Here is a 24,374-nt window from a genome sequence, read left to right as displayed (position 1 = left end):
TCCATCTCTTCTTGCTCCCACCCTAGCTGCTCCTGACTCCTGACTCAGAAAACATTAGATAATGCTGTTTTATGCCTTTAAGTTTTGGGGTAACTCGATCCATATACCCTGCCTCTCGCCAGGACTGAGGATTGGACTGGCCTAGCTTGGGCTCTGCACACTGGTTGCCATTCAGGCCCCACAAGAACTGAGAACGGTCCTGCCTTCCTCTCTCTGCTGCCACTCCCCGCCCTGCTCCTGCTCTCTGCTCAGCTACCTTTCTCAGGACCACCCCACCCTCCCCTCCCCCCTTCCCTGAGGGGGGCTTCACCTGCTGCCCCACCAGGCTCTAGTGTTCACCGTGTTCTTTCTCCCCTTCCTGTACTCTGAGTTACTCAGGAACTGCATGGCCATCTTTGGTGCCATAGGCTCTGATTTAAAAAAGAGTTAAAAGACTCCAGTTCATTTTCTGCAACTTGTTGCTCTGCCTTCAGAGCTTTGCCCTGTTCTTTTCAGTAACTACATAGAATTTTCCAGCACGGATGTATCAGCACTTATCATTCTCCTGTTGATAAGAATTTTGGATGTTTCTTCTTCATTTCTTATGTCACATTAAAACTATGATGTTGGGAAGATCCACGCACAGCTTTACATTCACGATTGAGAGCTTCTTAGAGTTTCCACAAAGAGGACAGGCTCATTTTGTTAATTTTTAAAATATGGAACGCTCCACCAATTTGCATGTCATCCTTGCTCAGGGGCCGTGGTAATCTCTGTATCCTTCCAATTTTAGTGTATGTGCTCCCAAAGCAAGCACCCATTTTATTATTTTTTATTTCCATCAGTGTTACAGATGCCCAGTGGTTTTAAAAAGGCTTGTAATGAGAAACAGTAGCCATGCCTCGTGTGCCCATACTCATATTCTACTTACTATAGGTTTCAATGTTTTTCCTGTGGTTTATGTCCAACTTGCTAAATAATGTCTTTGAACTGAGATACTTCATGTATTGATTCATCACTTACAGTCATTTCCTATTGCCTTTCTGGCAAAAGAGATGAAAAGTCAACTCCTTACCTCCCTCCATCTCCCCGTCCTATCAAGGTGGAGTGTGGTAATTACTGGTTGAATCAGTTAATCTGTACTATGAATAAATATCTCTGACAGCTGAGATGAGTTGGGATGCCTAGGAAACTGTGTTTGTGTTTACTTTCTACTATGGCTGTTTTTCTGAGGTTTTCCTCATTCCTCTGCAACCCAGGCATGGGCCCTCCTCACTGGGAATCGAACCAGAGACTTTGCCAGTCAGGGCATACACAGGTGTCAACCAATGAAGGCATCAGTGGGTGTTTCTCACTTTCCCTCTCTCTTTTCACTCTCTCTCAAATCAGTCAATTAATAAATTAATTTAAAAACCTTTATGTGGTGAAACCCACTAGAGAATCTATCAGTTTCAGTATTTTTCTGGAGCCCTTGAGTGTGCATGTTCCCCATTCTTACTCGGGATTTCTCCTCATTATCTTGTAAAATTGTACCGACTCCCTGCGCGCTCCTGAGTCCTCCCTTCGCTGATTTTCTATCTCTCCCACAGCGCTTACTACCTTCTAACATCCCATAGGATTTATTTATTATGCTTGCTGTCTTCACTCCCACCCCCAACCATAAGCCAGTGGTATTGGAGTCCCACGAGGGCAGAGATTTTTGTGTTTTGTCACCAACAAATAGCTGATACCCATCAGTGCTTGGCGTGGTGGGAACGCTCACACTTATTTGCAGAACAAACCCTGGGACTCCCGTCATCCTCCTGTGTGTTCTCCTTCCTGCTTCCTGGATCTCATGCCTTTTTTCTGGGCTTACTTGCTCATTTAGACAAGCACATCCTTCAGTAGGTTTCTGAGCAAAGGTGCTTATCAGATAAATATTCCACAGTAGGGGTTATTGATGTGGGTTAATGTGCCCAATGTTCCCAAATGTTCCCAAATGTTGGGTGTGCCTTGGTATGGTGGCAAGAGCTGACATCTACCTTGAGCTTGTCTTCGTGTCCACTGAGGGTGAGAATATCTGGAGAGGGGCCAGCAATGGGCAATTATCAGCATGTATCAAAAGTCTTGAGGGGAATGCCTGTGCTTTGACCCAGCATTTCATCTGCTAAGAAGTTAAAGTAAGGAAATAAATAAGGGTATGGCTGTATTTAAGCGCAGGGCCTTGTTCATGGGGGAAAAGGCTGGGAACCACTTCACTATAAGGTAGGATAGAGCTTTATCAACACATGGATCTATAAGCTTTGGGCTGCTTCCAGTAGAGTTCTCCTGGATGATACTTTGTTAAGTGAAAGGGTGAGTATCAAAGGAGCAGGAGACCTTCTGGGGACAGAGGTTATCCCTGCCTTTTGTTTATTTTTATTTTGTTAAGATTGTATTTATGTATTTTTAGAGAGGGGAAGGGAGGGAGGAAGAGAAATATCAATGTACAGTTGCCTCTTGAGCACCCCTACTGGGGACCTGGCCTGCCACCCAGGCATGTGCCCACACTGGGAATTGAACTGGCGACCCTTTGGTTTGAAGACCAGTGCTCAATTGACTGAGCCACACCAGCCAGGGCATTTTTATTGTTCTTAAAGATAAGTAAATGCCAAGGACTAGAAGTTTGGACAAACACATAGTGGTCCAAGGACAGCCTCTGGCATGTGAGTATGAAGATCCTGGGTCTGGCACTCCAAGACCTAGGGCAAGGCACAGAGCTGCTCTATGCCTCAGTTTCCTTGTCTGAAAAGCTGGACAAGGTAACTGGATGCTTATTTAGAGTAAATGAGATCAGACATGAACATTCCTTACCAAGACTAAGTGCTGCTGAGTAGATGTTAGTGAGGCTATTACTGCTACCCAACAATTGATGCTGGCCAGTGTGAATTAAGGACTCAGTTATTTTATAGTTACTTCTGTATTCCCTAAAGTGTTCTTTTAAAAAAATACATAGAATTTTGGATATGGAAAAATAAAGGTTATTTTAAAATATGCATACACTCAGGTAACAAAGATGACTCTAGTTTTGCTTAAAACATCACCTTAGCCCCACAATATGAATGTAGTTAATGCCACTAAAGCGTTCACTAAAAACGGATATGTGGTAAATTTTATGTGCATTTTACCACAATTTAAAAAGCCAATAGCATCATCATCAACAATAACAACTTTCAAAGGAATTCAATATCATCAACTACAAAAAATGATGAGTAAACCAGTTCTGAAAGTGTTCCTGGGACTATTAGGAGAGACGAAATGAGGCTTGTTTCTGCCTTATAAATACGACTTGAGAGCCTAAATTTCCTACAGCGAACACTTCTTAGTTTGGAAACTAGTAAAGGTTCGTTTTCCGCTGTTTACGCAGAGCCCACCTTCTGAGTCCGAGAGGAGGGCTGGAGCCCAGCCTCGCCTGTTACTCGGTTATGACCTTGCCCAGCCCGGCGGGTCCAGGCCCCTGCGAAACTCATTTTCCCCGCCTGGGAGCCTGGGATGACAGCTCGCCTCTTCCACAGCCCGGCACCGCCCAGCGGCCCTGGGATTGGCTCCCACTGGGTCGTGCCCCCGGTCCAGCGGCTCCAGCCCGCCGGCCTCGACCCGGAAATGGGGCTGGAGGTGTCAACCAGGCCCACTGGGGCTGCGGCGACGCGACAGGCGGGCACCGCCAATGGATGCTGTTGGCAACGGCGGTTCGGCGGAAGTCCCGCCCAGCGTCGCGCGGGGAGGGGGCGGTGCCGGGGGTTGTGAGCGGCTGGGCGGGCGCAGGATGAGGGCGGCCTTTGCTGGAACTCCGCCGCGGGAAGGAGGACGCTGAGGAGGCACCAAGCCGCGCAGCGCTGCGGTGAGGTGCCCGAGCAGACGCGGATCCTAAGCCAGGACCACCAGCCAGCTGGTGAGCGCGGCCGCAGCAGCCCTGGCGCACCGGCCTGTCACCTCTCCGAGCGCGGCGGACGCTTGGGTCCAGCGAGGCGAGGCGGGACGGGGTTCCGAGGGCCGGGTGGCGCCTCGTCTGGGGTTGGGCAGGAGGGCGGAACCGTGAGCACCGTGGGGACGCCGCTCAGCCGCCGAGGGGAGCCCGGTCCGGGTGCAGCGTGTGCCGGGGGCAGCTGGGGCCTTGACAGCGCACGGAGGGCGGGGGAGGCCGGGGAGTTGTCACAGGCCGTTGCGGTGGAAGTGTTTGGAAAGTTTGTTTTCGGCGCGACCTGGAGCCGAGCCTCCGGGGTTACCTTTGGTTCTGTGTGCGGGGTAGCCGCTGCGAGCCTTCGCCTGGGAAACGGAGTCCCCGTGCCTGTATCCGCAGCAGAAGCGGGAGGTGCGAGCTCTTGCTCGAAGCACCAGGTGCCCCGGGCCTTCCAAATTCCTGGTTAGCTTGGATTCCGACACTCCGCGTTCTGCCCGGTGGTGCTTTCCTGTCTCGAGTCCGCGCTCCAGCACCGGCACAGGTGTTGTGGGAAGCCCCTGGGAGGCTGGCTTTGCTGGAAGCTACTGCGGGGGTAGGAGGTTAGCGGGGAGAGGGACAGTGACAGGGAGGAGGGAGTTTAGGGGGAAAGAAAAAGAAAAGGCTTGTGGGGTTCAATGTTTTGTTAAAAGTATCGCTAGTGTTTCTGTGTTTTCCCTGTGTTGCTAATTGTATCCCTCGTGTTTTTATGGTTCTTTTTTTTTTTTTCTTTTTTGTTACTCCACTAAGTTTTGGACTCTTGGGAAGACAGATGAAAGATTTATACCTTGTGTGCGAATGTGAGGTGAGTGATGGAAGGATGTCTAGACAGCTTGCCAAGTTTGGTTCGAAAGGCAAATCCCTTAAATGAAGGAAGACCCTTGAATGCACGTGACCCCTTCTCTTTTGGGAGGAGTTAGGAGCCTCTTTGAGAATCTGGTGGAAGGTGTGCATCCTGGCCTGAGAAAAACACACAGCTGCACCGAGTTTTGTAATTACCCCAGGAAGCTCTTGAACCTTCTGCAGCCCGTCGGTGAACTTCATGTTAAGAACACTTGGCTTGTAGAGATGGGTGATCTCTACAAGCCAAGATCCAAAGTCTAAGAATGGGACGAGAGGACCTGTTCTGTTGAGGAAGATGGTGAAAGGCAAGAGGGATATCTTCGATCATTGCTACACGTGGTGCCTGAGCTAACAGGCAAAACTCGATTTCGGATGCTTGGCCAACTGCAGTGGAGGCTGAGGCCGAGGATAATCCTGGACGTTTGTAAAATAAACTTTGCACAATGATATTGTTGCAATGCAGCGTGTGCACTTTGATGGCGTCCATCGAAAGAGGAAAGGAACACATTTTCTCCTAGTTTTGGTAGTTCCATGTGATGCATGTTTGTGTGGAGCATTCTTCCCATAGGGCAGCTTTTTAGTGCAAACAACGCTGGAATCCATACGGGAAGAAATGAATTACAGAATAAAGGGTAGATCTCCTGTCAGGAAAGTGAGAGGAACGAGGTTTCTGTGTCTGGAGCTGGGTTCATCACATGTACGTTTGTGTGTGAGGGTATGCCGTGTTTACCACCTGTTTCCGGCAGAGACGCCCCCAGTCTTGGCTTCTTCACGCAAGGACAGGTAGAGTTGCATGGTTCAAGTGAGTTTCCTGTTCAAGTCCGGAATTTAAGTGTCACCGGTGTGAGAATCCCCTGTCCAATGATGAATTTTCCCATTTTTTGAAGTTGGTGTACAGCCACAGGGGGTCACTAGGAGTTGTGAAGTCTGAAAATGGCCTAGCCCAGCTTACAGGAAGGTGAGCCCGATGCTGTAGTACTACTGATTGAGCACTTCCCTTAAGGCAGGCACTTGTCTGGAGAGCTCACATGTGTGGCTTGGCTTCTGCCAACAGTGTTGGAGGGGGGTCTGGTTCCCGCTTTACAGATGTGGAAACTGAGCCATGGCAGAGGCCCAGCTGCCACCCTGCCCCTCAGGTGAGAAGAGCCAGGGGGAGTGTCTGCTGGGCAACTCAGTGCAGCATTCCAGTCTAAGGAAGTCCTCGGGGCCACTGCCCAGGAGGTCTTTCCCGGGGATTGTGCCTGAATGTGCTGACAGTGCTGAGGCCGGAGGGACATCGTCACATGGAAGGACCGCACATGTATTCTTTGGACAGATAGCTGAACTCTGTGACCCCCGAACCTGTTGCAGCTCACACTGTCAGAAAGCAGCTGTTTGGAAAGAGGTTCTGGTCATGCTCATTTGAGGGCTGATATTCTGAATGGGTGAGGCTTGACATCTTCCCTTTGGAGAAAGAACTATGGAGTTGGACAGTTTTGTTAAATGTAAAATCGGCGTCTGGACCGGGTGGCTGTGTGTTTGCAAGGATGGGTGTAATCTGTGCAGACCTGTAGCGGGGAAAGCAGAGAACATGGAAAGAAGTGGGGTCTGACTTTCACTCTCCCTATTAGGTAGCTGCTTCTCATGTGGCCTCATGTAGCGTGAAGTATCCCTGTCCCCGTGACGCCCCTGCAGCAGTTTCCTGAGCCAGGTCCAGAGCTGGCGAGATGAGGGCCCCATGCTGACCAGAGGCGGAAGTGTATGTTTGTTCCACTGTGCAGACGTGAGTTTCCTAAGAGGGGTCACAGCAGCAGCCTGTAGAGATGTGGGGCCTGGAAAGAGGCTTGGGGCAGCTGGTTAAAGCAGCTCTGTGTCTCCAGGCTTCCTTTAGCACAGTTCGGGGAGGAGAAAAAAGCCATGCTTGGATGTGTCAGCCTTGAGTTTGTGCCCTTGTCTCCTGAGCCACCTGATACAAGGTTTGGGTGCAGGTAGGGCAAGGGCGTGTGACCTGGGAAGCACTGCAAAAATGGCTGGGGGCCAGGGGACAGGAAGGTTTATTCGTTTTGAGCTGATGGTGTGTCGAGAGCCTTCACTGACCCTCCTCTGTGCCCCATTCTCAGGGGTCACCTTCTGTTCGAAGTGGACTTTGACTAGAGGAAGGAGCTGATGCTGAGGACACTTGAAGCAAAAATGACTCCCCCAGCAAGTGCGGGGGCTAGGGTCCCTGTTTTGTGCCTGCCTCTGTGATGTCAGCTGGCTGGCCATAGGGGGTGTGGAGTGCAGTTGTTTTGAAGGCAGGTTCAAAGGGCAGATGACCAGGGAGGAAGTTCTGGTGTGGAAACTGAAGTTTTGGATGAGTATCAGGAGCGCATTTGTCTTTGACCAGGTAGCATTCTTTACTTTTCCAGTGTGACATCAGGCCCTCAAAAATTTTTTTCAGTATTGAGAACTGATGTGCATCCTCATTAGCTGAATCAACACAACCCGACAGGCAGACTGCGGTTTCCCCAGAGTAGTGGGCAATATGTTGTGATGCTAGAGTTTTAGAGGGGAAAGGCCTGTGGGTTCATGATGGTTCTTCTTTTTTTGAAATTGATTTTAGGGAGAGAGGAAGATGGAGAGAGAGCAAGAGTCAGACAGACATCATTCTGAGGGGGAATCACGGATTGGTTGCGTCCTGTACGCACCCTGACCAGGGATGGAACCCACAACCTAGGAACGGGCCCTGACTGGTAATCCAGCCTGCAACCTTTTGGTGTATGGGGCCACACTCCAACCACCTGAGCCACCCAGGCAGGGCCATGATGGTTCTTGGAGTCTGTTTTCAGGGCTTGATGCTGGTTGCACTTATATAGTTGCGCAAAGTCTGTTTCCATCCTTTTAGTCTAGGAAAGTTTTCAGATTTAAACTGAAAGTGTTACTCCAAGAAATTCCACTTTGTTTTGATTTTGTTAGGGGGACAGTTCATTCTGAATGATTTACACTTACGGGCTTCAGATGCCTTAGCAGAGCAACTGAGTCCGGTTTCGTTTAAACAGTTGGGTTACACACAGGCCTGCAGAAGCGGAAAGCGACCACACTGTAACCCGTGTGCGAAAGACGGATGGTCCGACATCAGAAGCCCGTGACCTGGCGCATGGCCCACAGACAGACAGGCACGTGCACCTCCCATCGGGAATGTTGCTGAGGGGCCTGACAAAGGTGGTCGCGTAGTTGCTGCTCCATCCACAGACAAGGTCGCGTGCCCTCTGGACCAGCCTGCAGGGTATGGAAACATTTGCAGGCACCGTTCGAAGGAAGGTCGTGCTGCCGAGAAGTTCTTCCAGAGGTCCTCGTCTTCCCAGTGTTTGTGGAGCTGGTGGCAGGCCCGCCCACGTTGGAGAAGCTGATGAGAGGCTGAGTGCAGAAGGCCTCGTGTGTCTCTGCAGTCTTACAGTCAGAATTCATCTGGCTGAACGCTTGGCTTTTATAATGAGTTCATTGTTAAGGTCTCATCCTCCAACCTGTTTTTTCTCTCTTGGAATTAATTTTCCTGCAGCAGGAGCTGTATTCAAAGTGACAGCTGTGTATTGGATGTTGTTGGGGAAAGCTAATAAGGTTGGTAGGGAAGCTGGAATGCAGCCTCCCTGAAATTTCATGAAGTGCTTTGACCTGCAGTGGAAACCTGTGGGGAAAGGGGTTGGGAGTTAATGTTTCCGTCCTCCCTCCCCGTTTTTGGGAGATTGGGAGGACAGCACCTGCAGTGGACCTGAGAACTCTGCCCCACCCAGGAGGAGAAGGCTGCATCTTGCAGACCTTGTTCTTGAGCCTTGTTCTGCAGTGTGGTGCCTGGGCTGGGCGTTGCGTGGCTGTGGGTGCCCTCCTGCAATAACGAAACAGCTACATCTGGGCAGGGACCGCCCCAGTGCATGGCCTGGTGGAGCTGAAAACATGGACACACGGTCTTTCTTGTTCCCCCTTTCCTGGTGAGGGGGGAAGCAGGGTTAGGATTTTAGGCTTGCTGCTGTGGTCCCCAGGTTCCAGCACTCCTGTGACTTCCCCCTACCTTTCCTGGCTTGCCACTTTTGCTTTTCCTTGGTGAGGGTCCCTTGTCAGACGCCCCTGCCATGTGGCCCCTGTTTCCAGCCTACATAGCCCAGGACAGGGCCAGGATGTTCCTGGCTGCCAGGCTCTCTTTAGGCCCTTTCTCTTTGCCTGAAGAAGTTCCCCTCAGTGCAGTCTCCCTCCGCTCCCCCAAGCTGGCTGTGAGGTCTCTTCTGACCAGTCTGCTTCTTCGTGACACACCCCCACATCTCCACCAGGTTTGTCATATATTTAGTGCTCTGTTTCTCTCAAACAGGTTCTGCACCTCACTTTTCTAAACCTCGAGTCCCTACATGGCTTCTGTTACTCCCTATCACACTTTCTCCTCCTGCCTCTCCTAGCTGGGCTCCTGTGGGTGTATTTGTCACATGTCTGTCCATCTTACCATTTGCGAGTTTATTAACAAAACCCTGTCTGCATACTGCGTGTCTGTTCCGACTCCCATGCATTCTGAGCTGTATTTGTTATTTGTTTGAGGGATGCAGGGTCTCATGCTAAACTGTTGGTTGCCAATTTCATGCCTAATATGAAAGCATTGCAAAGCAGAAAAGAAGTCAGAGGGTTGAAAACATGGACCTCTTGTCCACTTCTTCATTGTCTAGGAAAGAATTTAAAAGGGGGATGGGTCCTTTTTCTGTACATGCATTATCTGACCCTTGAGAGCCTATGTTTCAAAGCCATTGGTTCCTTTTTAGGCTGCAGCCCTTCCTGGGAGTCCTGGCGATCACATGTTGGGTGAAGTCTTGTTTAACCAATGGTTAGTATCAAGCACACAGTATGTGGGCTGGAGCTGTCCGTGTTGGCACTGCCACGTGGTGGGTGAGGCCTGCTTGCACCACTGTCCTCACATAGCTGGAGCCTGGGTACCTAATCTGCAGAGGAGCCAGCCCTGGGGATGCAGACCTAGCATAGGAGGCGGCCCCTCCATGGCAGCTGTTTCCCATCTGGAGCACTGATTCTTGAAGATCCCCGAGCTTCAGGATCACCCTAGCAGTCCCTGAGACCAGAAGCCAAGCTGCTTTTTTCTTGGGACAGAGGGACGTGAGGGGAAACGGTCCCCATGATGATGTTTGGTCCCTTTGGCACACCTCTCTCTGCTACCTTGGGCAGGGTCAGAGAGGGCTTTTCCCTGGCCTCAGCTTTGCTCTAATTTCTAAGTGCCCTGTCCAGTAGGGGCATGTGCTCCATGGGTGGGCACCAGCCACATACAGACCCCGGTTGCACCCCCAGGTGTCAGAGGCCTCAGGTGCTAGAGGTGCCACCCTCCTGAAATGGTTGTGTAGCTGGTCATCCTGGGGACTTCAGGACTCTCGGTCTCAGGAGTAGCCCACCTTTTCTCCGGGTTTCCCGCATGCATCCATGCAAGGACATGCAGTGAGCGAGCATGGTGAGCCAGAGCACCCTCAGCCTGGCTGAGAGCAGGAGTAGAAGGGAGCAGTAGACCCGTGTGTGCTGGCACTGGCTGCCAAGCAGTGCTTCGTGGATTCTCCTTTGGGAACTGATGGGAAGAGCCCAGGTTTTGGCAAAACTGCCCGAATACTGGCTTTGCTCATCCGAGTTTTGTTTTTTGGTTTTTGGTTTTTGTTTATTTTTAGAGAGAGGGGTAGGGAGGGAGAAAGGGAGAGAAGCATCAGTGTGTGGTTGCCTCTTAAGGAACCTGGCCTGCAACCCAGGCATGTGCCCTGACTAGGAATCGAACTTGTGGCCCTTTGGTCACAGGCTGGCACTCAGTCCACTGAGCCACACCAGCCAGGGCTCATCCGTGTTCTTACGCTCTGTTTTCACACATCCATTGTCTTTCCATGTTCTGGAAAGGCACGGCAGCCAGATGCTGGGGAAGCAGGTAAGTTAGCAAGCTAAGAGGCTTGATAACTGGTCATTTATGAGGTCTTGTCATTATTAACTAGCTTCCTTCCTTGAGGGTGGGCCCTCAGCCATTCTGCATTTTTCTTTCCCAGTGGCCTGTGACTTAAGCTGGACTGGAGGAGGAGAGAATAAACTGTTCTCTCAGTGCGCAATCTCAGAAGCTTAGCGCTTACTACCCTTGTTTTCATTGTAAGCTCCTTTTTTCTTCCTGCAGTTTGGCATTTTCTTTCATTGGTCATAATTATAGTCTTCTGCTGATTGTAAGTACCTAGCTGGTTCCTATCAGATACGCAGCTTCAAATTTAAAAGTATGCATCTAAATACAAATTTTATTTGTGAACATGTTGCGTTCCGACTCCCTTAAGAAATAGCAAAAGTTATCATCTAAATGCCTTCTTTCTGACTCCCCTCCACCGCCACTTACAAAGGAAAGTCTTAGAAAGGTTTCATCCCAGAAGCTGCTGCCACTGAGCCTTGTGGCTCTGGGGTAGGAAGGCGTGAGGATGGGCTGGTGGTGGGTTAGGAGAAGAGGCATGAACAGAACAGGGCTCCACACTCCTGGCCTGAAGGAATCCTTGGGTGAGGAGGACTGAATCCACAGCTTAGTGGGTGGGGCACAGCCCGTATGCGCTGCCACCACTCTGTCAGCCCCACAAGCACCACCCTGCTCCAGGGGCTGAGGGGAAGCAGTCAACAGCATGGCCACTACAAACGGTGCCTGAAGGGAGGGCAGTGCCCTGCCAGGAGGGTTGGCTGGCCTTTGCGGGGCTGCTCCAGAGAGGAGCCAGAAGAACCTGGACCCAGAGTGTACCTGGCAGGGGCCCCCAGAAGGCAGGGGCCCCCAGAGGGCAGGGGAGCAAGGAAGTAGCCAAGTGTAGCAGGAGTGCGAGAAGGGAGGCAGCTCCTCTCCCCGGGGCGACGAGGGAGGCCAGCCTTGACCAGTAATGCTCGCCCAGGGAGACTTGCTCGGCTTCATACACGGAGGTCTTTTGGACAGTGTGAGCTGGCAAAGGTGGTGGAGTTAGGAAGTTTATACTAAACTTTTACTGTGTTCGGCTCTTTGCCCTTTTCAAGTGTACTATTTTCCTTTGGTGGCCTTCTGTTTTTCAAATTAGTGTTGAGCAGTGACTGTGATTCAGGGTTTTAATGACACAGGATGTTTTCAGGTCCTTTAAATGTGCTCGAAGCTATCAAAATGGCCTCCAAACAAACTTACTTTTACCAAGAACTTGATTTTGGAGTAAGTTTAGCTATATAGAAAAGTTGCAGAGACAACACAGAGTTCCCAAAATACCCATCACCCTACTTTCCCTCACGTGAAATCTGCACAACCACCTGTCACCTGTCAACACCAAGAAGTTGTCATGGGCACCACTGTTGACTAAATTGCAAACGTGTTTGGGGATTGTACCCGTTTCCCCCTCAACATCCTCTTTCTATTCCAGGGTCCCATCCAGGGACCACATTGTGTTTGGTCGCCATGCCCCTTGGTCTCCTCTGGTCTAGGACGATTTTAGACCTTCCTTGTTTTTCACAAACACGATGCTTCGGAAGAGTAATGGTCAGAGGTATTTCGTGGACTGTGCCTCAGTTTGGGTTTGTCTGATATGTTTTGGTGACGAGGCTGAAGTCTTGGGCCCAGGAAGGACCGCCTTGGAGGTGGGTGCCCTGGTGCCTCCTGTCAGGGTGCCTGCCTGTCACTGCCCTGGTGAAACAGGATTCGTGCTGATTGCCTGGAATTGGGCCCAGGGCCCTGACGTGTTGTTTGGGGTCCTAGCATGACCCCAGGGTTCTTATTCTGGGAGGACCTTCATGCTCGTTACCCTGTTAGATTCTTCCCGTTTGCAGATGAAGACACTTGGCACCTGGAGGGCTTCGGACTTCCATGTACTGGGTCACTGGGTCAGAGGCGGAATGGGGCCCAGGTGCCTGCGTCTCTGGCCCCTTTTTGCACACACGGACACTCCCGGGAACTCTGCAGGGACAGAGGTGTCCCCAGGTGCTAGTGGACCTGAACCCCCTGATAGAGCTGGTTTCCAGCCAGCAGTGGACTGCGTCCTTCCAGAGCATGTGATCCCCTCGGCATTTGTGTGGCCTGCAGCTCAGGTCTGCATACCTGGTTTCTTGGCACTTTCTGTGCAGGTGGGAGGATGCGTTTGTGCTGCGGGTCTTTGTGAGAGTAGGTGGTAGGCTCTCAGATGTTGTTCTCTTCCAGCTCTTTTCTGTCCCGTGAAGCTACATGTTGTTTATCGTCTGAGGGCCTTTGCCTCCTGCCACAGAGTAAGCTGTGGGCTGGTACATTGCGGCTTTTCGATTGAACCAAGAGCAGAGTATGGAGTTTCTGCTGGCCTGACTTCAGGAGCTAGGCAGTTTGGGAAAGTCGTGAGCTTGTTTGTTTTCCCACCCATCTACAGCTTTGCCCTCCCGTCTCCTTTCCGCACCACCCTCGGAAAAGCAAGCGGTTATGAAGCTGGGAATGGTTGGAGGAAGATGGGACACTGACACAAGGGGAAAAGCATTTGGGGAAAATGATGGTGACGGCTCCTGGCAGTGGGCAGAGAGTTCTCAGGCTGTTGAGGGCTCACCCGGGACTGGGGCCAGTCTGCAAGCGTGTGTCAGGTGCTCGGAGTTGGCCAAGACGAGGCAAAAGATAGGCTGGCTTGGCTGCCAGCCCTGCTCATCTTCCTCTTCCTCCTCTTCTTGGTTCTGGCAGGCAGGCTCGAAATTGGTGAGCGGTGGAGGTGTGCCTGAATGTCATGTTAGGCACAATAGATCTCTCTCTGCATGCTGATGACGTTGGGAAGTTTTCTTGTGGGAGGTGGCCGTTAACATTGTGACAAAGTCTCTGTGTCTAAGAAAGTCATTCAAAACTTGTGCTGAAGGAGTGCAGGAAAGGAAAGCGTCTCTGTTTATGGTGCCTTTTCAGGTGTCAGGATAGGCATCCTTGGTTAGAAATCCTCGGTCTTCTGCATTGCAAGCCAGGGAAGTTTACATTGCTTGGAGGGTTGTTCCTGCCAGATGACATTTATTTCTATGGCCAGTGGCATTCTAGGGTCTGTTTGTGTGTTTTTCATTTGCTTGTTTGTTTGTTTGTGTTGTGTTTCAAGGAGAGAGAAGCTTCTGATTTTTAAAAAGGGAAAGTCTGGCATTTTCCCTACAGGACAGCCGGTTGGGCTTATTAGAACACTTATCCGTGTCACCGTGGGCATAAGTTGATGTGTGGGAAACGTTGATGCAGGGGAAGGGAAATCCAGGGCCTTTGAGGGCAGTAGGAAGTTCCCGCAGGTCCCTGTGCCGCTCTCAAGGATCTTGCACCTTGCCTGGGGAGCTGCCGTTTCTTCGGGGGTACACAGGCCGTGGGCCAGCAAGGGCAGAGTGCAGCTCAGTCCACACTGACGTTGAAGCACACAGGAGGACAGGGCAGAGCTGGTGCGTCAGGGTCAGTGAGGGGAAGGTGATGGGGCTGCTGCAGCAATGGGAGGGGTGGGAAGTGCCGAGGGTCCCCAGCCCAGCAGAGGGGACCAGAGAGGGGGAGGGGTGCTGGAGAGGAGGGGTTGGCAGGGCTGGAGCCCCACAGAAAGACTCTCATTTCACTGGAAGTACCACGTGCTTTAGGTTTCATTTTAGTTTTTGGCCTTGTAGTCTTGGAGGCTGAAGAGGGTTTCCTGTAAGGTGCTGGGGTCAGAAGCTGGAGAGTGGGAAAGAGGAGGGAAACGTGTTGGCCCAACACCTGGTGGCCTCACCTTGTCACTTACTTACAGATAATCTATTTTTGATCAGGTTAGGTGTTGCTCAGATTCCCAAACTAGATCATGGGGGAAAATGTTTGCTGCATAAATGTAATTCCCAAGGAAAGGTTTGTGTTGAACCGATGTGTAATTTACACGACTTAGGTTAGAAACTCAGTTTCTCCTTTAGTTGTCACCTTTAATATGTTATTAATTTTAGCAAAAGAGAAGCACGAGACTGTCTATAGTATTGTTTTCTGACTGATAGTAGATTTTACTGGGTAAAGCTTTTTATGCATACGGGAATCTTCAGTGTATGGATTGAATTAATTACCTTTGAAGTGCTGCTGCTTTTTTCTCATGCAGCTCCAGGATGACAGGCTTGAAAAGCATAAGTAGGATTTCCATGCCAGGTCCCCACTGATTTCTGCTCCTCCCGTAGGATCCGTGTCTGACATTACTAATTTAGTTGTCTGCTTCTTAGCAAAAACAAAAACAAACTAAGCCAACAACTAGAGCAGGAACAGGACCACAGAAATGGAGATTGCGTGGAGGGTTATCACCAGGGGAGCAGGAGAGGGAGAGAAGGGGAAAAGGTACAGAGAATAAGAAGCATAAATAGTAGGTAGAAAATGGACAGGGGGAGGGTATGAATAGTATGGGAAATGTAGAAGCCAAAGAACTTACATGTACAATCCAAGGAGATGAACTAAAGGCGGGGAATGAGGATGCGAGGGGGTGTGCAGGACAGAGAGGAATAAACAGGGGAAAATGGGACAAGTGTAATAGCATAATCAATAAAATATATTTTAAAAAAGAAATGGATGTGTAAAGTGAGTGCATATATTTTTCTGAAATAACAGGAAAACCATGGCTTCAGAGAGTCAGGTGTTCTCTGAGATGTCACTCCACAGCCTGAGCTGTCTGCTGGGCGACTTACAGTCTCAGGGCTGCCCTTGACCCTCCCAGGACTAAGGATGCGGAGTTGTGCGGCATGCTGGAAACTGTGGCCAACAACGGAACGTGCCTGCCAAGCTGGGTGCAGGGGAGGGACTAGAGAGATTCCCAGGGTGATTCTCGGAGTCGTGGGAGTTTGAGGTGGCGCCTGATGGTGGCTGTGCACCATGGGTGCTGCCAGCGCCCTCTCCCTGCCCTCCTCTCCTCCTGTCCAGGGTGCCACCTCCTCCCCCTCCAGCACCTCTGCACTCACTGTGGTCTCTCCCCGGACTCTGGTCCCCTGAAATCAAAGCAGGCAGGGCTCTGCTCAGACCCCAGAGCATTCCGCACCTGCAGAGCATGCTGATGGTGTGGGCCAGCTGCCAACAGCAGAGTAAGGTGACTGACTAGTTTATGCTAAATTACAGTAAGGTGGCCTGTGTCCCTTAAAGGAGAGGCTTATTAACGCCTCTGAACCTCTTGCTGGAAATGTGCTTTTGGGCTGAATGAACTTGCCAGGCATCTTGTAAAGTAAGAGTTAGCATCAGGTGTATTACCGTTTACAGGTGGGGAAAGCCTTGGCTTAAACCTATCTCATGGGGCAGAGTCTAAGACGCACGGGTGTCAGGCTCATTTTCACTGGGGGCCACAGCAGCCTCACAGTTGCCTTCAAAGGGCCGAATGTAATTTTAGGACTGTGTAAATGTAACTACTCCTTAACTAGGGACAAGGAGCTGGGTGCTGCCACCAGGTAGAAACAGGGTGCCGGGCTGGATCAAACAAGGTGGAGGGTGGATTCGGCCACAGGCCTTGTGTTTGCCACCTGTGCTGTGAGAAGTACGCAGAACATGCAAGATCTCAGTCCTAGACCACCCACAGGGGACAATGCTAGGAATAAGGACAGGGGATTAAGTCTTAATGCTTTTTACCTGCCTGCTGTCTGGGGTGGGGGGGGACTCCTTCCTAGAGAGGTGCTTCCCCATGGGGAGGGACAGGGTGCCTGTGCTCAGACGCTCCTCCTCACACGCAGTTTTCCCGGCCGGGTGTGTTCTCGTTCTGCAGCGTGGCTTGCTGTGTTGTGGAATGATCAGGGTGTCCCTCGTGGCAAACAGAGGGGCTCCTAGTTGTGTCTTTGGAATCCTCATTCTTGTTTAAGAGCTGTGTCATTAGTAAAAACAAACTAACTAACAAACAAAAAGCTTAAATCAGAGAAATTATTGGGTATACTGTCACAGCAAGTGAAATGTCCAAAGCCGGCATTTGGAAACAGCCACGTCAAGCCGAGTTCCAGCCCAAACTTGTGGGTTTCGAGGCAGGAGTCCAGGGAAAACTGAAAAGGGGAACAGGTGCGGTCCTTGCACCTTGATGGCGTGTCTGTGGGCCATGACTCTGGGGCTGCTGTTGGGGTCAGGGTTTGCTTTCCAGGAGCAGGGGGTTGTGCTGAGATGTTGGGATGAATGCATCTTCACCCCGTTGGTGCCTTACCCTCTTGGGAGTTGAATGTGGATGTGACTGCTGAGGAAGTTGGGTATCCCCTCACCTCCAGTAGGTGTGCCCACTCCCCACGACCCCTGCCCCCTTGCATGACCATTTGGCTCGGGAGGGCCATGAGTACTTTCTTCTGCTCATTCCTGTCTCTCAGTGTAAAGTCACAGCCCTGGTTGGCCGTCTTAGTGTGAGGCCTCATTAATACTTCCATTTTATACTGATTAGGTCATAGGTGTGTTTTTTAGTTTTTCCCACACACAGCACTAAGTCCAGGTCACCTCTGTGCCCTTTTCTCCCATAGGCCGGGCACCCAGCCCAGTTTCCTGCCACCACCTGCTCCTTTCTGTTCCCTCACTGTCCCCCGGGGCTGTATTCCAACTTCCCAGATTCCTCCTTGGTCTCATTCCTCCATCTAAGGAAGTTCTGGCCACACACTGTCCCCCAGGCCCCTTCTTTTCAGCCCCATGTCCTCGTTTTGTTCTTCAGGCAAGGCAAAAGAGTCCACAGACCAGCTTGTGGACAAATATCGCTTTAGCAGCCACCGTACTGGTGAAAATATATACCATTTCCTTTTAAGGGGCCGAGGTCTGGAGCAAGCAATGGTGCTACCATGACGTGGAACCAAAAGGCTTTGCCCCACTGCCGACTAGACCCAGTGTGTGAAGAGAGCTGAACCATGACGTCAGCATATCACCAAGCTCAGGAATTATTTATCAGCTCGCTGCTACCTCACAGGCAGCTGGGAGAAGGTGGGGGAGGAAAGATCAGATGAGACAGCCTTATCTCCACCCTGAAATATCCCACGAGCCTCCTCTGTCGCCAGGTGCTGAGGCCTCAGGGCCAGGCTAGTCAGGTAGGACACTGGCCTCCACGCCACACAAGCCACAGTCTATGCATTGCACTTGGAGCAGGGACCTGGCAGAACAAGAAAAGGACATTTATTGAGTGCCAACAGTATGTCGAGTAGCATGATATACACAAAGGTCAGCCAGATCTAAAAAGCTTGGAGGGACAACGGGATGGGACAGAGGGAAGAAGGCAGGTGAGCCAGAACAAACTGCGATATCCAGGTCCAGAGGAACACCAGCCCAGAATGAGGGGAGGGCACGTGGGGGCGGGCCCTGCGCTGAGTGAGGCTCTAAACATGAGGATGATCCAGGGAAGGGCACGAATGGGGAGGGCTTAAAGGGACACTGCATGTCCCTTTCTGAGGCTCAGCAGCTTCAAATAAGTGAAAGCAGTGCCCTGTGTGGCTTACCTTAAAAATCCATGTGAATTTGCCCTGGCTAGTGAGGCTCAGTGTTTCGAGTGCTGGCTTGCAAAGGGGTAGGGTCACCTGTTCAATTCCCAGTCAGGGCCTATGGCTGGATTGTGGGCCAGGTCCCCAGTCGGGGGCATGTGAGAGACAACCACTCACTGATGTTTCTCTTCCTCTCTTTCTCCCTCCCTTCTTTCTCTAAAAATAAATGAATAAGTCACAAAAAAATCCATGTGAATTTTACACTAGAATCCTTGTTCTATTTTTAAAAGAAAAATGTTTTTCGCAGAGGCTACACTGAGAGACTAAACACATTGATTTTAAAAACTTGGGCCAAGGCCACCTCTAGAGAGAGGTGCCCAGGGGCCGGGCGCTCAGACACACACGGAACCCTGACCGCCCAGAGCTGGGCACGCTTCCACACTCCCGGAACGCAGGCCAGCACTCTGGGGCCTCCAGAACCTGCCAGTCACTCCAGGCACACCTGCTGCTGGGCGGGCCTGTGTGAGGACACGCGCAACCACAGTGGGCCTCAGAAGGGACCCTCGTCATTCTGCGCGTCTCCCACGTGGCACAACTCTCAGCCGCAGGTCTGCCCAGCCATCACCAGGCTCTGAGGGCAACACACTCAGCCCAGAAGCTGCCTTCACACTGGTCCCAGCAACAGGGGCCGCAGCATTCCCTCCCAGGAGGGATAAACCACAGAGCCCACTTCCCAGACCTGCCTCGAGGCCCACCTGCCCAGGCCCGGGGCTGCAGATTCACAGGGGACCCTGGAGATGCCAAAGAACAAGTGGCCTTGAGTGACCCGCCGCACCATCCCCTGCCAATGACAAGCCAGACTGTCCAGCTTTGACTGATGAGCAGTTCCCCTGGAGTCATGTCAGCACGCGCCAGCTTCATTCTTCCTGGGGACCTGTTGTGATTGGATGGCCTCATTAAGAAACAGGGCCGAGATGGCAGGGTTAGGACAGAACACGCAGCAGCCTATGGGAGCTGTGCCCTCATCGCTCAACTGCCAGAAGGAGATTTGACCTCTGCAGGAAGTGCCAGGGCCCCTACACCAAGACCCTGCAGCTCCGCAGGCCCTGACGCCCAGCTGCAGCCCAGAGGATGGCAGGCTGGCTGTCACGTAGACGCGCGTAAGCAGCACTCTGTCAGAGCCACGTGTCCGAGCGTGAGCAGCGTGCTCCAGAGTCGAGGAGCGCTGGCAAGGGTGGGCCGGGGACAGGCGCCCTTGGGCATCGCTGCCAGCGAGCTACCAGACCGAGACTGACACGTGTGCCAGGCCTGGGCCCCCTCCGCACCTCACGTGCTTGTGCTGCTCAGGTGGAAATAAGGAAAAATACAGAACACAGAAACACAAAAACCCCCAAGTCAGGAGTCAGGCTCACATGTGCGCAGCACAGAGAGGACCGTCCCGGTGGCATCTACACTAGCGACCGGGGCGTGACTGAGGCACAGCTGTCGGCAGGCTGCGCTAATGTTACTCCCTGACTCCACGAGTCTGCATCAGCCCCAGGAGGAGACCCTGATGATGTACACTTGAGGTGGTCACACTCAGACAGCAAGGACGTGGACCAAGACTTAACAGTGGCCAGCTCTGGCTGCTGTGGCTCCGTGGATTGAGTGCCGGCCTGCAAATCGAAATGACGTGGGTTCAGTTCCCAGTCAGGGCGCATGCCTGGGTTGCAGGCCAGTGTTTCCCTCAGACGAGGGCTGGGTTGGCGGCATAGCCTGCAGCGGTTGCTCCTCGTTGCAAGGACTTTGCCTCTCAATCCCAAACCTTTCCTCAGTGGATTAACGGGAAAGCCAGGAGTGGTGAAATTTAAGTGGGGAACAGAGTACACAGCCTGCCCGCTATCTGCGGAAGCTGTATGGACCTGCAGCTTGCAGACAGAAGAGGACATAGCTGGAGCAGTCGGGACACCTGGGTGAACTTTGAATAAAGTGTAATAATGTCCTTTATATCAGGGGTGTTGGAGAGGAGGAAGAACATGGGGAAATGAGATAATAGCATCCCTTTATGGGGAATGTTTTAAATATATATTTCTAGACAATAAAAGTTTGTTTAAAACAAACAAACAAACAAACAAACAAACACTGGCTGGGTGGCCAGACTCCTGGATCTCTCTTTCTCCCTCTTGCTGTCCTTTCCCAATTTACATAATGAGCCAGTGCTCTATTTACAGAATGGTAAGTATAGGATACCCCTCCCCTCCTCTCCCCTCCCTCCCCTCCCTCCCCTCCCTCCCCTCTCCCTTCCTCCTCCCTTCCAGTTCTCCTTTCCTTTCTTTTGGTAGAAGAGCCACAATTAAGACCGCATTCTCCACATAACTGCATTCAGGACAAATCATTTCCCTCTGCTGACCTTCCCCACTTCCCAGTGGATTAGCATATGACCTACTTGTGAAGCACTGCCTTCATGTCTACCCTAAAGGCATAAAAAAACATAAATGCTCTCTCTCTCTCTCCTTTCCCCTCTCTCTCTAAAATCAATAAAAAAACATTCTTTCAAATGAAAAAGATAAATGCTGGATTTGGCTCTTGAATATTTAATGGAGGCCAGCACACTGCCCCCTCCAGTCCACATACTGGGGAGTGGAGGGTGGCTTCCTGATGGCAGGCTGACTGAACGCCCGAATCCCACCCCAGGGGGCACACAGGGGTGTTGATTGCAAATGTTTGTGCATAGAAATTCCTATGCCTTTGCGTTTAGATTTCATTGAGGAAATTGGACAGAGAGATTCTATCCTGCATTGAGCTCAGGACACCCAGCCCCCTTAATTTCAAGTCTCCAGTGGCCATCCCTGTTCTGTTGGCGGCAAAGTAGTGGTCCTGTCTATTTTCTGGTGTGTTTGTGGAAATCCAGTCCAGCCACCAGGACACAGAGATGAGGCCTTGGCCACAGCCTGGAGCACGGTGTCTGTGCTCACTTCTCAAGAGGATGGGGTGGGCAAAGGCGGGGCGGAGCCCAAGTCCCTGCTGTCTCAGAAGACCCCTGACCTGGGTTCCCAAAACTGAGGGAGGACGAGCAGACAGCCCTGACTGGGAACCACGGAGTGAGCCCCGCCCCACCATTCCTCTGAGCCTGCCCAGTGATGCTCTGAGGACCAGTAAGGCACCCGGGCCACTCCAATAGCCCCCGACCGAGGTTCCCTGCCCACGCTGCAGGCCCAGCAGTCAAACCCGCCCTTACTGGGAGGCAGGAAGCAAAGGCAGAATTGAATGTACTGCCCAGCCAAGCATCGTGGACAAACTGGGGACCACTTGTCCCTAAGGGCTGCCACTTAGGGACAAAACTGCATGGTCTTGAAAATGGCAAGGGATAGGGGTTGACAATGTCAGGCTCTCCTGCAAGATTCCAAACAAAATAATTGTTGCCAGGTCCCACTCTGCCTCCTAGGTTTACATTACAGGGCGTATGCACTTGGCTCCTTCCCATCCCTAGGAAATGGACAAGACCAATACTTTGTTGCAACAGAACAGGGATGGCCGCTGGACACTTGAAATTAAGAGGGCCAAGCATCCCTCCTGAGTTAAATGTGAGACACACTCTCTGCCAGATTTCTCCCGTTGAAATCTGCATGCAAAAGCCCAGGATTTTTGTGTACACAAGTTTGCAGCCAAAGTAACTGGAAACACTCATTTTTTATTCTGAAATTATCTATTTTGAATTTGCACGCAAAACCTTCATCTCTGCCCTGTCTTCTGCAGTTTCTCAAATCTTCGACCCGGAAGAGGTGGCAGACATCACCAACTACAAATGAGGAGGACATGGAGGCCCAGACACCAGAGGCTTGTCCCAGGCACCAGACGCGCAGAGCGGCGCTGTGACCTCACACAACAACTGTGTGGCACACGTACAGGACTGTCAGCTGGTTCTGAGTCAGTTGTACCTACAGGAGGCCCCACGATGCTCCGTGTGCACCGGGAGATCTGAAACCTTTCAGCACATTTGGACAATAAAAGGAAGGCAAGGGCTCTGGCAGAGACGGGATGCATGTGCCAGGGCTCTGGGTCTATTCTGACCCTCAGCACTGACCCTGGACACCTCCCCTGGACACAGCCCCTCAGACATCAGGACCCTGACCGCCAGCCTGGCTCCTCAGCCCCAGACAGACACCATTCAAAGGACTGCAGCTTAGCCAAACAGGGACGGACTCACAGATGGAGAGCAGGTGACAGCTTGTGGGACGGTGGAGGTTACGGGATGGAGGGATTGATCGAAAAGGAAAGAGGACGCATGGACAACAATGTGCTGATTGCTGGGGAGAGGGGCGTATAAGGGGACTAAATGGTAATGGGAGAAATACAATAAAGCTCAAGTAAAAATGATTAAAAAACACTATTGTTGCTTAGAAATCCAGAATTTAGCATGACACATGTGACTCAAAGGAGGCTCACCAGAAGCAGAGGCACCCACCCAGGAGGCTCCTGAGGCTTCTCCTGGAGCAAATGTGTCTCAGACTCACCTGAGGGGGTCCCACCAGGACAGGGCCTAGCGCACATGGTTCACAGGGCCCGTCTATTCGGCGGGACCAGACCCACTTAGAGAAGGCCGCCCCGAGCGGGGACGGGCCGTCAGCAGAATGCTGTGGTGAAGCTGCAAGCTCCAGGACACCTGCCCAGGTCACAGCTGTTACGAACATTCACGTCACAAGGCAAAGGGGACGTCCAACTGCCCCGTTTTCTCAGGTACTTCCCTCCCTAGAGACACTGCAGGGACAGAACAGCTGCACCTAAATCCCCCACAGATGTCACACTGCTTATCTGGGTGGTGTGGGTGTGGGTGTTTACCATAAAACTGCCGGCATTAGAAAGTCAACTAGAGATGGGAGCAGGCGAGAACTATGACCCCCAGGGCAGAGGCCTCAGCTGGAAGAACCCAGAGTGGTCCCGGCCGCACACACTCTGTGGGGCTCTGCCAGCCTTGGGTGAGGCCTCCTCAGGGCCAGAGTCTCCAGCCCCCTGGGCACTGGAGCACAGCAGCCAGGATGCCGGCCAGGGGTTCAGATCTGGCCCACTGCTCCCTCCAGGCACCCGGGCCCTCACCGCCAGCTGTCTCCTCAGCCACCGCCCTGCTGGCTCCCAGGTGGCCTCTGCTCTCTTCCTGCGCCCGGCCCTGCCAGCAGATCAGTGCAGAGGCCACCCTTCCTGGGCTCTGGGGCTGAAGGGCAGGCCCTCGGCTCCTCTGCTCCCCAACGCCCTCTCCCCGAGGACTGCCTGGCACTCAGAGCCCCTCCATCTCCCGCTTTGAAAAGCCTTCCTCAGACCACCTACCGACAATGAGTGGCTGGTTGGCCCAGCTCAGCCTTCTGGAACCATCCCCATCCACCCAAGCTGACTTGCAAAAGCCGGCCAAGACACTGGAGGCCCAATGCTGAGGAAACCAGAGCCCACAGGACCTGGGGGAGGCAGTGGGTACGCCCCTCACTTAGGTGCCTCGAGCCCGTGCCCACACACATGACGATGGCATGTGGACTCTGGGGCAGTGTTCTCCGGGTCCAAGGCATCCAGTTTCTTGCAAGAAACTTCAGTGACTGCACAGGCTCTGGTGCCCACAGTGGGAGCTGGCCCTCCAGGGCCAGTCCTAAGAGCAGCCGGGGGCTGGGAGTGGAGCAGGAAGAGGCAGCCGGGGAAGTGAGGAAGACTGGGGGCAGGCACCTCGAGGTCTCAGTGAGCCAGTGAGCCGGTGGGTATGTGTAAGAGAGAAGCAATAACCCAGCACCAAGCACTGGGCGGGACAGGTGTTCCATCCACCATCTTCCTGACGGCTCACAGTGCCCCCTGACTCAGAGAGGCACACAGCCAGGTTAGCGGTGGGCGGAGTCAAAGTCAGGACCAGAGTGCCAACTGGGAAAATGCTCCCAGCCACCCAATAACCACATCCCACCAACTCCAGACTGGAGTGTTCTGGGTGCTCTGTAGTGTGGGGAGCGCTACCCAGTTAAGGCCAGGTGAGAGCACCGGTGCCCCAGGTGGCCTGCCTGCACCCTGGCCACACGCACCTCCCTTGGCGCCAAGCATCAGCTCTTTAGAGGACTTGAAAGACTGCTGGCGCAGGGACCGCTTGCCTGGAGAGTCCCTGGGAAGGAGCCGTGAGCACCCACTCACAGGTGAAAGCAGCCACTGACACCCTGGCACAGGTGGTTGTCTGTGTCCCCTATAACTGTCGTTGCAAAAGCAAAATCAGCCAGACCCCAGTATTCTGACTGCTGCTCTAAACCAAGACCAGTCACTGTCCTGCTGGAGGACA

General features: G+C 52.2%; 1 long non-coding RNA gene, 1 other non-coding gene and 1 pseudogene across 3 annotated transcripts; 2 read left to right on the top strand and 1 right to left on the bottom strand.

Annotated features, from left to right (window-relative positions):
• Window positions 1–692: 692 nt before the first annotated feature.
• LOC114513931 lies at window positions 693–796 on the bottom strand. The gene has a single exon (XR_003685889.1). It is a non-coding gene; the product is annotated as a U6 spliceosomal RNA (small nuclear RNA).
• A 3,045-nt stretch (window positions 797–3,841) lies between these two features.
• On the top strand, window positions 3,842–23,839 carry LOC118499277. 2 transcript variants are annotated; one of them, XR_004901803.1, is made up of 3 exons: window positions 3,842–3,889; window positions 21,833–23,620; window positions 23,701–23,839. It is a non-coding gene; the product is annotated as an uncharacterized LOC118499277 (long non-coding RNA). The 2 variants fall into 2 exon arrangements; XR_004901802.1 differs by having other exon boundaries at window positions 21,833–23,839.
• Window positions 18,276–20,356, top strand: LOC114509103 (annotated as a pseudogene).
• Window positions 23,840–24,374: the final 535 nt, after the last annotated feature.

The sequence above is a fragment of the Phyllostomus discolor genome, chromosome 3 (genome assembly GCF_004126475.2).
Source record: "Phyllostomus discolor isolate MPI-MPIP mPhyDis1 chromosome 3, mPhyDis1.pri.v3, whole genome shotgun sequence".
Taxonomy (NCBI): Eukaryota; Metazoa; Chordata; class Mammalia; order Chiroptera; family Phyllostomidae; genus Phyllostomus; species Phyllostomus discolor.
Note: the sequence above shows the minus strand (reverse complement) of the source record. Positions and strands in the feature narration are given on the sequence as shown.